This window comes from Podarcis gaigeae (assembly GCF_964106915.1).
Source record: "Podarcis gaigeae genome assembly, chromosome: 5".
Taxonomy (NCBI): Eukaryota; Metazoa; Chordata; class Lepidosauria; order Squamata; family Lacertidae; genus Podarcis; species Podarcis gaigeae.
Genome location: NC_139681.1, coordinates 40,949,588 through 40,963,833, shown reverse-complemented (window position 1 = coordinate 40,963,833; position 14,246 = coordinate 40,949,588). Strand labels below are relative to the sequence as shown.

The window sequence follows — 14,246 nt, the reverse complement described above, 5'->3', positions numbered from 1 at the left end:
TTGCTGCTACCAGCAACCCACATGATGATATCCAATGTTAGTCATGCTCAGAGTAGACCCTTTGAAATCTGGGTACGACTAACAATGGGGATAACCTATATATTTTTCTCTTAACAGGAATAAAACCAGGTCTTAGTGATCCACCCATTTTTTATTCCACCATTTTTTTATTCCACCTTTTAAAATATTTTCTAGACAGCTGCTAGAGATTGATCACAGTTCTTGAAAATCAATAATGGCTCCAACAGTAACATTTGTTAGTTGCTTCTGTAGCTGCATCTTCCGGAACAAGTATTGTTGAACACACATTGAGTTTAAGACGTACTACTGAGTATCTGATTGTTCACAAATTGTTCCTTATTCTGGCAGTTCTTTTACAGGTACCAAGATCAGTTCTCTGAGTAACAGCCATTCTCTGGGTTTTAGGAATCACAAGGCTCATGCAGTTGTGATTCAGAGTGAGTGATTAGATATCAAAAGGATACAGTGTTCTTTCTGACCCATATTACTAAAATTATTAAAATTAGTCATTTTTGGCATAAAGATTTTCACAACAACATGCGATGTGAAGTTTACATTTGTAGATTTTATCTTTTCGCTTTTCAAAGATATCTGATTTTGAAGAAATTAAATGATGAATTTATAGTCCAAAGCTTGGAAAAATCTTCCATTTTTGGTGATGCGCTCCAAATGTTTAGAATCCACATCTTGGGAAGAGATTAATACATTATATTTCAAAGTCAGGAACAGGCAAATCTATCACATTTACCCTACCATTAGTATGCATCATGTCATCTAGCAAACTGTATCTCATCAAATTCTTTATTTTATTATGAACATATTGGTAGCATATTGGAATGTTGAACATAACAAGAAGCATGTTCATTAAATCAACTGAAGAAAAAGCAATACAGGTTGCTGTTGACATTCCTTTCTGTTTTTCACATCTTCCCCTTTCCTTTTCCCATTAGAGCTCCAGAGCAGAGCCAATCTCTGCTGAAAGGAGCAGAGCTTGCATTGGACACCAAATTTAAACAGCAAACCCTGCTAGAAAGAAGCAATTGGGGGTATATGTCCAAGGGTGCCCAAAGGATTTTCTGGACCCAGTACACTGTATGCAAATTGAGCTTTCCATCCCATTCACAAAACTGGAAGTCAGAAATACTCATTGATCTAATTCATCTCTCTCCATAATTTACCAGTATATTCCAATCTATCTTCTGTCCATCCCTGTTCTAATCTACCCTAGGTTTTTTCAGTGATAAAATACTATCAATCTTTCATAGAAAGGCAATAAAGCAAACCCATCAAAGAGCTAAGAGCAAGAAGGCAAAAGCACCACCTTTTAAGAGTGAAAGGCATTCATGAAACATAGGTCACAGGTTATGTCCAGACTGTTGTATTGATGTAATCATGAGACAAATTGTTTTCTGGAATTTAAGCAGTTTGGAGCTCAGGGTCACAGTAATTCTGATTTCCACAAATCAGCTGGATCAATGTAGCTCTGAGATGTGAAACACTCCAGTCATGAGCAAATGCCTACTCTATTTGATTTGGCCCATCTGTGATCTCAGTCCAATCATGTGTGAAATTAGATAGCGATCGCTGTTAAGCTCTTAGAGAACAAAGGTCGTATCCATGATATTGAGCTAGTGAAGTTATCATCAAAGTATTATATTAATTGTCATTCTCTTTAGCAAAAGAGACCAAAGAGTAAAAGTGAATGACTGTCAGAGGAAGACAGTCTGTGGCTTTTCCTCACCCCAATAGCGTGAGATTCAACAGAAGGACAAAAAATGCCTTAACCTCGCTTCTTGGTGGCCTTGATTTGATTCAGCTTACCAGGGAGTGGGAGAGGGGTGAGAGATCAACTATTCCATAGACACTATAAAGATAATATCGATCACAGTTTTTGTAAAGAGGAGATATATAGATTTAAGTCACACATGTGCACCAAAACATTCGGTGTAGTAAGCTATCATGGCTGTGGTTATATTGCTGTCAATTATTGGGGGGTGGGGAGTGCAGGAAACCATGGCAAAGTGCTTCTGGGTGCTCATGTCATTGTGGTGGTACAGTTTTCCTTTCCTCCTGGTGGATTTGATGCACCATATGAGGTGTTGCTTCTGTGGTCTCCTGATCCTCAAGAGGAATCCAAAGTATTATTCCATAAACTGGCAGAAATGTTGATGGATAGCGGTTCAGGGCAATTTTATATAATGGCTGTTGTAAAATATATATATATAAAATCTGATAGTGCAAGGAGGATTCAAAGTGTCTTTGCCTGAATGCCACAACAACAACAACCCTTCAGACCTTCCCATTCAATGTGGGAACATTGGGGGTGTCACTCGAAGGGCAGGGATATTGGGGGCAGGGCTGGGATGCACAGTCCTTTCCACAATTCATGCCCCAAGCCCAGTCTATGAGTACATGAAGAGAGCTCTAGTAGTGGGCAGATCCCACTATTTTATATTTTAATGTTCCATTATTTTAATGTTGTATTTTATTTTTGTTTTTAAGTTGTAATCATTCATCTTGTTTTTATTATTGCTTGTAAGCCGCTCTGAGCCCGGCCTTGGCTGGGGAGGGCGGGGTATAAATAAAAAAATTATTATTATTATTATTATTATTATTATTATTATTATTATTATTATTCCCTGGTTCAGATCATAGTTGAGCTCTACAACAATTTTCTTCCAAAATTGGAATATGGAGCTGCTTGTCCTGAGTCCAATTATGAACAAAAGGTGGAGCCCACTGTACTTTCACAATCAGAAGTGAATTTTGAGTCCTTCAGCCCAGCCCCTATAAGCCCTCCTCACTTAGCAGCAACTGTTCCAGTAGGATTAGGACAGAGGGAAGCCTGTCTTCATCCTCTCCTAGGTACCTGGAACACTGCAGCAGCAGCCTCTCAGGTGCCTGGGAGGGCAGAAGAAGAAAAGGGAGAAAGACTCTCCTCAACCACTGCTGGAGCAACAGCAGCTACTGTAGTTGCAACTTGGTATGGGCATTACTGGGTGGGTGGCTGGCTGGCTGGCTGGGAGACATCTCAAGTCAAATAATAAATGAGGGCTCATAATGCTTCCCTCATATTTAAGGTGAACATTAGGAGTAACCAAGGTGCATATTCCAGACAAATGAGTTCCAAACCTTAGGGACATTGTTATTTATTTCAGCAGAGGCTATTCCAGGGGTCGGCAAGGTTTACCTTGCCTGGGCTGGTTCACTCCAGCAGAGATCCCTCTGTGGGCCAGATTGTACTGTACTCGTTTTCTGGCATCTGTGTCTCCGCAGACACGATTTCTGGCACCGCAGAAGCACGTCCCTGTGCCATGCTGTACCAGCTTAGTGCAGCACATGGGGACTCGCTGAGCAGGCAGCTCGGTTCAGGGGCAGCTTGTGTGCCGGTTGAACGACCCCTGTGGGCTGCTTGTGGCCCATGGGCCTTAGCAGTGGCGTAGCGTGGGTTGTCAGCACCCGGGGCAAGGCAAGTAATTTGCGCCCCCTATCCCGTGGATTTTAGCACTCAAGTCTCTTCCACTAGATTAGCGCCCCCCCCAGATGTTGCGCCCAGTGTGGCCGGTCCCCCCTCCACCCACCACGCTACGCCACTGGGCCTTAGGTTGCCTACCCCTGGGCAAAGGTGTCGTGGGCTTTGAAGACACTCGAACACAGGACGCAAGGGAGAAACGTGCTAGGAGGAAGGCACACTTGACAAATCCACACCGTGATCAACTCCCACCCAGAAACCAATGTCCTCACTGTGGAAGGACGTGTGGATCCAGAATTGGCCTCCTGTGGGAGTCATACAGCTAAGGCAGAGGCTTGTAAAAACTGCAGGGGCCCCCTGACATTCCTCTGGGCAATGATTACCTTATACGGAGAGGGGAGTATCAAGCCTTGACCGGATGAGGTAACAGGAGACTGAAAAAACGGCCATGCGGCTGGGAGAACAAAGGAGATAATAAAAAGCTGCCGGAGGAGAAAGGCTGAAAGGACCAGCTCTCCAGCATTATGAAAATACTCGCTGCCTCATTGTGTCTTTTTTCTATGCTATGCTAAGCACCAATTGACTGGCTGGTTCCAACAAGTGGTGCCCTCTCTGAGGCTCAATTAAAAGAAGAGGAAAACTTAAAAGAAAGGAGGCTGACTGAAGAAAGCAGTTGAGACGGACTTCAAAGGCTAAAGAAAGGAAGCAGTGGGACGCTGACTTCAAACTTCAAAGGAAACCATAAGAGGCTTCTCGATCATCGACTCACCCCGCCCGGAAAGGGCTAATCAGCGCTGAATTCATCTACGGATCCCTGGTGAGTCGATCCCTATTATATTAATTTTAGAAATATGGGCAATTCCCTGTCATCTCCGCAACAGACATTTTTAAAAGACTTACAATTTCTCCTGTCCTCCAACCAATTGGAAGTTCCTGAGGGTGATTTGATACAGCTCATTCTAGCCATTGATGAGCATTGTCCTTGGTTTCCAGCAGAGGGCACATGGGAGCTAACACAATGGGATAAGATTGGAGCACATTTTCATGGACATCCCAGTTTTGGTGTTCGAATTTTAAATGCTCGGTGTAAAATTCGTTATGCTATGGGCTCTCTATCACCAAAAAATATCTCCATGGCTACATTGCCAAAACAACCTTCAGCTTCATTAATTCAGCATGCTGCTATGCCATGTGTTCCAGCACTTGTTTTGCCAGCAGCCCCAGACCCCAAACCTCCAGATTACAGTGCCTCACCAGAGGACCCAATCCTGCAAAAATACAGTGGTCTGGCTGGAAATGACCCTGCTCTTTCAGCAGCAGAACAAGCTACCCCTTTTCAACGTGCAGTACTTGCCTGTTCCTTATCACAGGATACCATGGCATTCCCTGTTATTGTGCCCCCTACTGGTGCTCCAGCAGGAACTCAAGCCCAGCACCAACCTTTTGACTTTAAAATCTTGAAAGAGCTTCAATTGTCAGTTAGGACAAATGGACTGCAAGCTCCATTTACACAAGCTCTTTTGGAAGCCACATTAGCCCAGCTATTGGTTCCAGATGACATCAAGCTTTTGGCACGTATGGTTTTACCCCCATCAGCAGGTGTATTGTTTGCCCATGAATGGGAAATCGCCTGTCGTGCTTATGCTCCTGCTTTACTGCAACAAGCAAGAGGGAATAATCCTAATCTTACCCTCGCAGATGTAATGGACGCTATGATGGGGCGTGGGCCCTTCGCTCAGGCCTCAGTACAAGCCACACTGCTACAGATCTTATTAAGGGATACTGCTCTTGCTGCTCAACAAGCAATGAGAAAAATCCCGGAACCCACCAGTGTTCAGTCTAGGTGGGGTTCAATCAGACAAGAACCTAGAGAATCATATTCTTCCTTTATGGACAGGCTGATTACAGCAGTGAGTAGACAAATTGAAAATCCTGAAGCCAAGCAAATAATTATCAAACAATTGGCCTTTGAAAATGCAAATGAGGATTGTAAGGTTGCGTTGCGCCCGATAATACGCAATCCTGCCACAGACACAGCAGCTATGCTTCGCATTTGTCAGTCTGTAGGTACAGCCACCCACAAGGCCCATCTGCTGGCGGCAGCGCAAAATAAAAAACCAGCCTGTAGCCACCGATACAACGTTTCCAGCGTGGCAAACCAAGATCATTGATACCTCAGTGTGTGTAGAGTGGCCTCCACCAAAGGAAAAATCCGCAGCAATGGCACCATCTCGTTTCTGAACAGCTTATTTCTGAACAATTGACTTTTGACCACATTGAACCGTCTTCATCCCACTGGCTCCAGCAGACAGGAACGGTTTGCTTTTACATTGCCAGTATATAACAATTTGCAGCCCACCCAGCAATATCAGTGGGTTGTCCTGTCTCACAGCATGCGGAACTCCCCTACACTTTGTCAGCATTTTGTGGGTGAAGCATTGAAACCTTTCCGCATGCGACACCTAGAGGACAAGCCTTTGTGGGTTCCAGCTCGATGCGTGCAGCCATGGCGAGTTCCTTCAATTGCGGAAGTGCCTTCCCCACCATCTGCCTCGCCATCCTTTGTTGCACTGTTATACAAGGAAGAGAAGGAGACGACCCAGTCCAGTTGAAACCACCATATTTCACCTTATCAGCTGGCAAGCCGCTGTCATCAGAATCCTACTCTGGCTGGCAGCATCCACGGCTCAGCCACTCTTGAACTATAAGAACTGTGTTGCTGAATAAAACTTTTAGGGGAGAAAATTATCATAAGATATGGAGGAATAATATTTTTGTGCAAGATATGATTAAGTTTACTAGTTTATTGCATGCTTCTAAATGTTGGTTATGTATGCACGTGCCCCCTTTTGCCAGCCATTCAGGCATAATGCTTCATGGTGTGCCTGTCAATGGATCTTTTCGATTTACAAATATTATATCCCCTAAGCAAACTTTTTGGCCTCCAGTACAATTGACCCTCCATGAGCCTGCCCCCATTTGTTTTCAAATTAGAGAGGGGAAAGAATCATGGGGCATATATCCAAACTGTCAATATACATTGAAATTCATGTTTAATAGCTCTTGTTCTCTTACAGGAACATACAGTGACCAATCTCAGTGCTGTAGGAGTGACACGAGTGCATGGTTAAAAATTAGCAAAGGAAGCCTACCATGCAGCTTGGAATCAGAATTCTTATATTCTTGGCTTCCGGATGGAAGTTGGCTTCGACATTTATTAATTTTAGTGATCATTATAGTAGTTATTTGCATTATTTTGTGTTGCTATATACAATGTATTCCTTCTTTAATTTCTATGTGTACTGCATAGTTGTCCAGTCCGCGGCCCGCTCCCGCCCTTACAAGAGTCGCTTATCGCACTCGATATAATAAAATAAAGAAAGAGGGCATGTGGGAGTCATACAGCTAAGGCAGAGGCTTGTAAAAACTGCAGGGGCCCCCTGACATTCCTCTGGGCAATGATTACCTTATACGGAGAGGGGAGTGTCAAGCCTTGAGCTATTATATATATATAATGCTATCGATTCTGCTCACGTTTCTTGCATTCCTTTTACAATGCTTTTTGATTGATATCATGCCAAGTACCCTTCACAACCATGGTTATCATGTGACATAACAACAGGTGTCATTGGACATGTCATTACCACTACCCACCCCACCTCCTTGATGTCTGATGTCTGTGATGCACCTATGAAAATGGTGGGAAAGAAATTTATGCCAAAATACTGCCCCCAAATTTTGTCCCATGATTTTCTGAGTTAATGGGATCGCAAGTATATTTTCTCTGGAAGCAATTAACACTGAAATTGACACTAAACTTCCACTTGGTTTCCAGAAGTGACTTCTGCGTCCTGTGAAAGAGTGGCAGCTGTGGTAGCGGGATGTGGAGGCTGGGCACCCACAGCAAAAATGGTGACAGTGAGCCTTTACCCATATTATCTCAACCCTCAAATACACAGTACTACTGTTGGAAAGATTTTCCAGCAACTGGAATCAGATCCTGCTTAGCCATGGCAGACCCTTCCTTCCTAAGAATAGTCTGTTAGATAGAAGGAATGGATGAATAGCTTTGTCTATGAAAATGTGAGGTTCTGTTCATTTACATCTATCTGATTTAAACTATGACAGAGACCATAGATCTCTCTTTTTAATTAATGACATTTTTGCAACTGCTGCTTTGAAAAGTGGCAGGGACTGGGTTGAGCTAGCAATGTCAGAGTATACAGAAAAGAATATTTTTTCCATCATAAAGGTATCTGAATCACACAAACAGACATTTTATTCTTGGAAAGAACAAACAGACATTTTCAGTGTCATCTGAAGCTTGCCAGATAACGTTCAGTGGTCCTGTAATGCAGCAGACATAAATTATCGGCCTGCTTTCAGGTCAGAGCACAGAAAAATTAAGGATACATTATTAAGGATTTCGTAGGTCAGAGGCAGATGATTATAATCAATTATTATTGAGCTTGGAAGCAAAACTAAAAGGATGTTATTATAGAACTATTCCTCACTAGGCAAGAAAGAATCGAGGAAAAGCTAAATGAACAAATGGGCAAGAGGCTTGGCTGGATGGCCTATAAACTCTCATATGGTTTTAATTAGTAATTTTATAGAAGTTGTATAACCGGTAGCTATTATTCATAAGCTGTTTGTTACAAAAGGCTGATATTTTTCAGATAAAGTAGATTATCTGGTGCTTAGAACTTTTTGCATTCAATTACCTTCCTCCTTTGCTTTGTGGCACACAACTGGCCCACCCTAAGCTGTAGAAAAGGTCTTAGGTTTCTGGATGCCAGTTGCTGGAGATCATAGGAGGGGAGAGGAAAATGCTCTTATGCTCATGCTCTGCTCCCTGGTTTCCCACAGCTATCTGGTTGGCCACTGCGTCAACAGGATGCTGAATAAGATGGGCCATTGGCCTGATCCAGCAGCCCATTCTTACGTTCTGATGTTCTTAAAAGGATTACAGTGAGCATGTGGTTTCCTTCAGAAATATCAGTTTGCTATTCTCACATATCCATGTGGCTATCACCATACCCATATTATGAGTAAAAGGGACCATAGGTAATCACAAGGTATATGATGTAGCTGACCCAAGATCATATAAAAATAATTTGGTTGGCTCACACTGAACAAAACTAAATCACTATTGCACTCTTCTGCTTATTGGCTAAAAACATTTTACCAAAGTTCCTAATTTGAGAACTTGTTAGGTGCAAACCCCTAACCCAAAGTGAAACAAGCCCACCTGCTGCTGCAAAATCTGGTGAAGGAGAGAGTCACAACTCAGCGGTAAGAGTGTATTATTTACATCTAGTAAAATGTAGTTTTAATCTCTGGCATTTGTAGTTAAAGGAGCCCAGACAACAGAGCTATAGTCTAACCATATGAGACAGCTCCTTTTATTTAGGGCTATGTATATGTTGTGGCGCAAAAAAAGCACAGAATGCAGTACTGCATACAGAATTAAGCTTCATAAGAATCTCATATTTCTTTTTATGTGTATATATATAAAGTTTATAGCCCTCACAGTTAGAGAGCCAGTGTAGTGGTTAGAGTACAAGACGAGAGTACTGGATGAGGACTTAGGAGACCAAAGTTCAAATCCACACTCAGCCATGAAGACATTGGTCAGTCACAGGATTTCACCCTAACCTATTTTACAGGGTTGTTGCGTGGATGAACTGGAGAGGAGCAAAACTATGTAGGCCACCTTGAGCTCCTTCAGAGTCTATGAACACAATGCCTTCTATAATCTTAAAAACCCAAAGCAAACTGAATAAAACTATTCCAGTCTTTTTCCGCCTTCTGTTTAATATATATGTATTCCATTACTTTTTTCATCTTTGCAATTTTCCATGTCTAAATAACCAATATTTTCACTCAGCAGTATTACAGCTTCACTATTTGCTGGCTATAAGTATCTTTGCCACAGCCAATGGGTTCTAAATCATTTTGTGTTGCCTTAAAATATACAAATCCATCCATACATGCCAGTAAGACAAGCAAGGTATCTTGGAGACTACAAATCCCGCCACCATCTGCTCAATAACATAAAGAACCTTTTCTCCCAAAAGAACATTATTCTTTGACACGCCCATGATTCTTTCCTAAATTTATGTGAGTACAAATGACTAAACCAAGACTCACGGTGAAATCAGGCCCTTTCAGTTTAGAGCAAGTTGTTGCTTTGCCACTGAAAGCACTGCCTTCCACTGTTCCCCATTCCCGCCCTTACACCTACACGAGAGCATCTGTTGACAAGCTAACTGAAAAGCAAAACAACATGGACACAGATACCATCCCTACAATTTTCCTGATGACAAGGGGCAATTATCTAAATGGGTACAAGTCAAGATTTTCTCTTTAAAGAACTCACGCACACAATGTGCACCTTGACTCTTGTATAAAAGATGCAGGACCAGAATTAACATAATTCTGAAATCTTCTATTTAGGGAATTGGACCTTCATCTCTCTTTCATTCGTAGCTCACTGAAAGCCTGTGATTACCATCTGAATAAGCCAGGCCTACTTTAAAAAAACTTAAGAGAAACAAGAAATGGGACAACTAATCACTTCTTCACATTCAATCACTTATTCACATTTTGCTCTATGTAATGTGCATGTTTTGTGCAGATTGTTTTGCTATTGTTTGACTCAAACCGAAAGGCAAAGTTTCACGCAGCTATTGGATAGTCAACAACCAATTCCCAACATCCTCTTTGTTGCATTGCATTCTACAATCACTAAAAAAAAAGAAACTGAACTCAGAGTGAGAGTGTATGCAGATGAAGAACTATTCACATAGGAGCAGACTTAGTTACCAGTGGCTTCTATCCATTTTTCTTGGGTGTAGTAAACTGGTAGCAATGGGCCAACTGTTGGGGAGGTTTCCCTAAGAAACTAGCATCACGGTGAACAGGGATAGCCTTGGTCCCCACTTCATATACTATCCTGCTTTCTCGGGTAGGGCTGAAACTCAGTTCTCCATTTAGAAAGACAAAATTGCATGTCCCCACCAAGGTCTTTGCAATAGACAGGTACTTTGTCCAGACTTCTCTTTAACCTGCCCATTGTAATAAGGGGCAATCAGCTTATATTTCAGTTTGGTTAAAACTGATGAAAAGATGTCATGATGTTTCTACAAGAAGCCTATCAAAGACCTATATCAGGATAGCTACATTGTAGCTTTTCAGCCACACTTAGCTCCCAGGTGGAGTGGGCCATACCTACTGTCAGGCATCTATATATTTACATTCCCTCTGTTAATAACAGTAGGCATTTTGTCATCCTTTGCAATTCCCTCCATTGGCTTCCTCAGACTGACAACAGTGGTATATGTTGCCGTGGAAACCGTCAGCAACTGAAAAATACCTAAAAGCCAATAGCCCTCAAAATGTGTTCCGATTGTGGGCACATCAGTGTCACTAATAATAAAAAAGACCATCTCAACAACATATTATATCTATGTGCTTCCTAGATAAGAACTGTTAAAGGTGAAAGAATTTCATAGAAATGTCAGCTACTTCTCAGAAAAAACAAATAGCATCACCCGAGGCTTAGGCCTACACACACTGTAGGGAACAGAAAGCTGTCACACACTCCCCCAACATTCAGAGTAAGTAGGACTTATTAGTGACTAACCTTAGTAGCAGTGGCATCTTCACTTGGATTGGCATATGACTATCACATTACAAATAAAAATAAAAAGCTTCATTTCTAAATATACCGTTTATCATTTTTTAACTCTTATTCATATCCACAAGTGTCCAGAACGGTTATCACCTGTTCAGATGTACAAAGTCAAACATTCTTTTAATAAAAGGTTATTAATTACAATGTTCCCCAAGTAAGACAAGACAGTGTTATTCTAGCAAAATATGTATAGATATGAGATAAGCTCGAGCAATAGGTGCAATCTAGTTCTGATCAGGAAACTGATGTGCTGTTATAGCCCAGTAATGTTATAGTGCAGTAAAGTTATTATGCTGCCTTGAGTTCTTTTTATGAAGGTAGAGTATTAATTTTAATAATAAATGTTTAAAGTGGTGCCTCCCTTCTTTTAAAAAATATATATATTACATAGTTAGATTTATAGTACCTTCCATCCCAATTTCTTCATATGGATCCTTATTCTCAAAGGGCTCAGAAACTAATATAACACCCACATGAACGCTGGCTAACACTGAGGTATTAAAAGAATTAAAATCTGAATGAAAACAGAGGTAGCCAGGAAGCTGAAGACCTATGAACCTAAAACACTTAAGAAGTAGAAGTTGAGATTCCAGCTGCTGCAAATTAAGGAGAATTCCCTTTATGATACTAAGCACCATTAAAAGGGTCTACAAATCATCTCCTCCATATAAGTTGCTCTTGTAGCTACTATGCTAAGATTGTATCCACTTAAAGCAAATATATAACTTGAAGACTCAATACACCAAGGCTTTAACATGATGGCTTTATTTGTGAATATTGTGCTTGCTGCTTGTATATCAGTGTTTCACCTGTTAGACCTGCAGCATGCCCACAGCAGATATGTGAAGTGTGAACAGGCCCATGTACACGGGTGTTTAAAGACTCAGATAATTAATGCTTTACAAATTTGTTGTAGAAACACTAGAGTCAATACAGCAAACATCACAGTATACACTGTGAAGCTATTTTGGCTTTAACTGAAATCAATAGGACTTCGATGCAGACAAGCTGTCTGCCTACAAAAACTTAAATTCCTTCCACTGCTTTGGAAAGACAGGTGAGGTGGGTTTTTTCCTCATCAGGTGTGAAATTCCCCTCTTGATGATATGGACAAGGGACAAATGGTGTCCTTTTATCTCTTTCTGCTAGCAACCTCTCCATCGACGACTTTGCATTCCCTGCTGTACAAAAATCAAACACCCCTTCTTGATCTGCTCGGAATACATCTTGTACTCGAATCTAATCAAGTGGCAAGCCGACAACTGCTATTCATCATCCTGATGCCTAGACCACTGGCAGCAAATGCAATACAAGGACAATAAGATGCTATAAGGAAGCAGCACTAACAATAGTGAGTTTCCAGTTTTCCCTGGTTAGCTCTTCTGATTCATACGAGACTGCAATTTTAATACCTGCCCTTTATAAGAGGGTTAATATATGGCACAGAATTCATGACTGAGCATTAGAATTCACGTTTGTTCTCATCTGGGGATTTGCACGTCCGTGCCAATTATGTATCCACCATGAGGAAGTATTTCTCCCCTGGCTTTAAGTCTGGAAGGCAAGATTTTTACACCATCTCAAGAAGGATATGCTAATAGAGGAGAAAGGTACAGGAAATAGCAGCTAAAATTATCAAGGGGTGGGAGGCTGGGAGGTTGGAGAATTCAGATGAAAATGGAAATGTCCAAAATGAAAATCAATCCTGCAAATACAATCAGTTGTTTTCAGGCTGCAAATGGTATAGAGTGGAAGGTAATAGATTACTTTTTTTCCAATTTGCATGGCGTTTCCTTTGCATTGAAATGAATGAAATGGAATAAAGTAAGGATTACATAGTTAATTTTTACCATGGTGGGCTGTGAGACAAATAACAGTGTTGTTGTCAGCAGCCAAACTGCAGCAGAACAGAAGAAGTGCTGTGTTTGATGAATGCGGGTTGGAACAGAAATGGATGTCCTCTTACTTCCTCAGTTGAAATACCTCCTGTGGTAAAGAATTTCTTACCCCCACCATTTCCTGTGTGCCAACCAGTCGTGTATTTCCATCCAGTTCTATTCAAAGGCGGAAACGGGTGCCTGAAATATGTGACCTACCTGACAAACGGACTCTGGTTCTCATTGGTCAGAAACAGTCAGAGGCTACTCCCTCCTGGAGAATGTAGATGAAAAGCATTTTTCTCCCCCCACTCTCAGAACTCGTGGTCACCCAGTGAAACTGGTTGGCAGTAGATTCAAAACAGGCAACATAAAAGTGTTTCTCCCAAGGAAGTACAGTTCATCAATGGCCATTCATTGCCACAAGATGGACTGATGGTCGCTGGGTCAGATTGCTTGAAAAGGGGGTTGGACAGGTCCATGGAGAATTGACCTATTCATAGCTAATAGCCATGACAGCTAAATAGAACCTCTTTGCTACTGAATACTAAGTGGTACTGGGAACAGGGAGCTGAAGGGAAAGGTATTGCCTTCAAGATCTGCTTAAGAGCTTAAATTCACAGGACTACCAAGTCTCAACCTAAGACCTGAATTCACAGGACTCCCTAAGAATCATCCTTTCTCTTTCATAATGCCTTGCTTCACTGAAACGCTGCTGTTGGTTCATGCATACTTGAAGACATTCACTAATGCATATGGAAGTGCTAGCATAAACTGTATGCCAGTTGTCAAAACAAAGGAACTATGTATAGATTCTGGCACATTTCTCTTGGCTTTTCTATTAGGTTCCCCTCGTTATCTTCAGCAAGTTGGTTGGAAGAAGTGTGTGTATGTGTTGGGGGAGGGAGGCTGTAAGAGGGGTAATGCAGAGCAGGTGGAATCGTGGCTGCAGAGAGGCAAGGACATTGTGTAGTTTTGCGATTCATAGAATCGTATACAGTTGGAAGAGACCCTGAGGATCATCTAGTCCACACCCCCTGCAATGCAGGAATCTCAGCTAAAGCATTTGTGACAGATTGCCAAGGATAAGCAGAGGTTGGATGACCAAGTGTTCAAAACTCAAAATGCAGATCTGAAAAAAACAAGGCAAGCATCATGACCCAGAGATCCCTGCCGG

General features: G+C 41.7%; 1 protein-coding gene and 1 long non-coding RNA gene across 3 annotated transcripts in view; one reads left to right on the top strand and one right to left on the bottom strand.

The window, feature by feature from the left end:
- Positions 1 to 14,246, bottom strand: part of STK32C (serine/threonine kinase 32C) — a 165,084-nt gene that overhangs the window by 102,393 nt on the left and 48,445 nt on the right. The gene's annotated exons all lie outside the window — the stretch shown is intronic.
- On the top strand, positions 10,670 to 12,972 carry LOC310844520. Its single transcript, XR_014564164.1, has 2 exons — positions 10,670 to 11,115; positions 12,342 to 12,972. It is a non-coding gene; the product is annotated as an uncharacterized lncRNA (long non-coding RNA).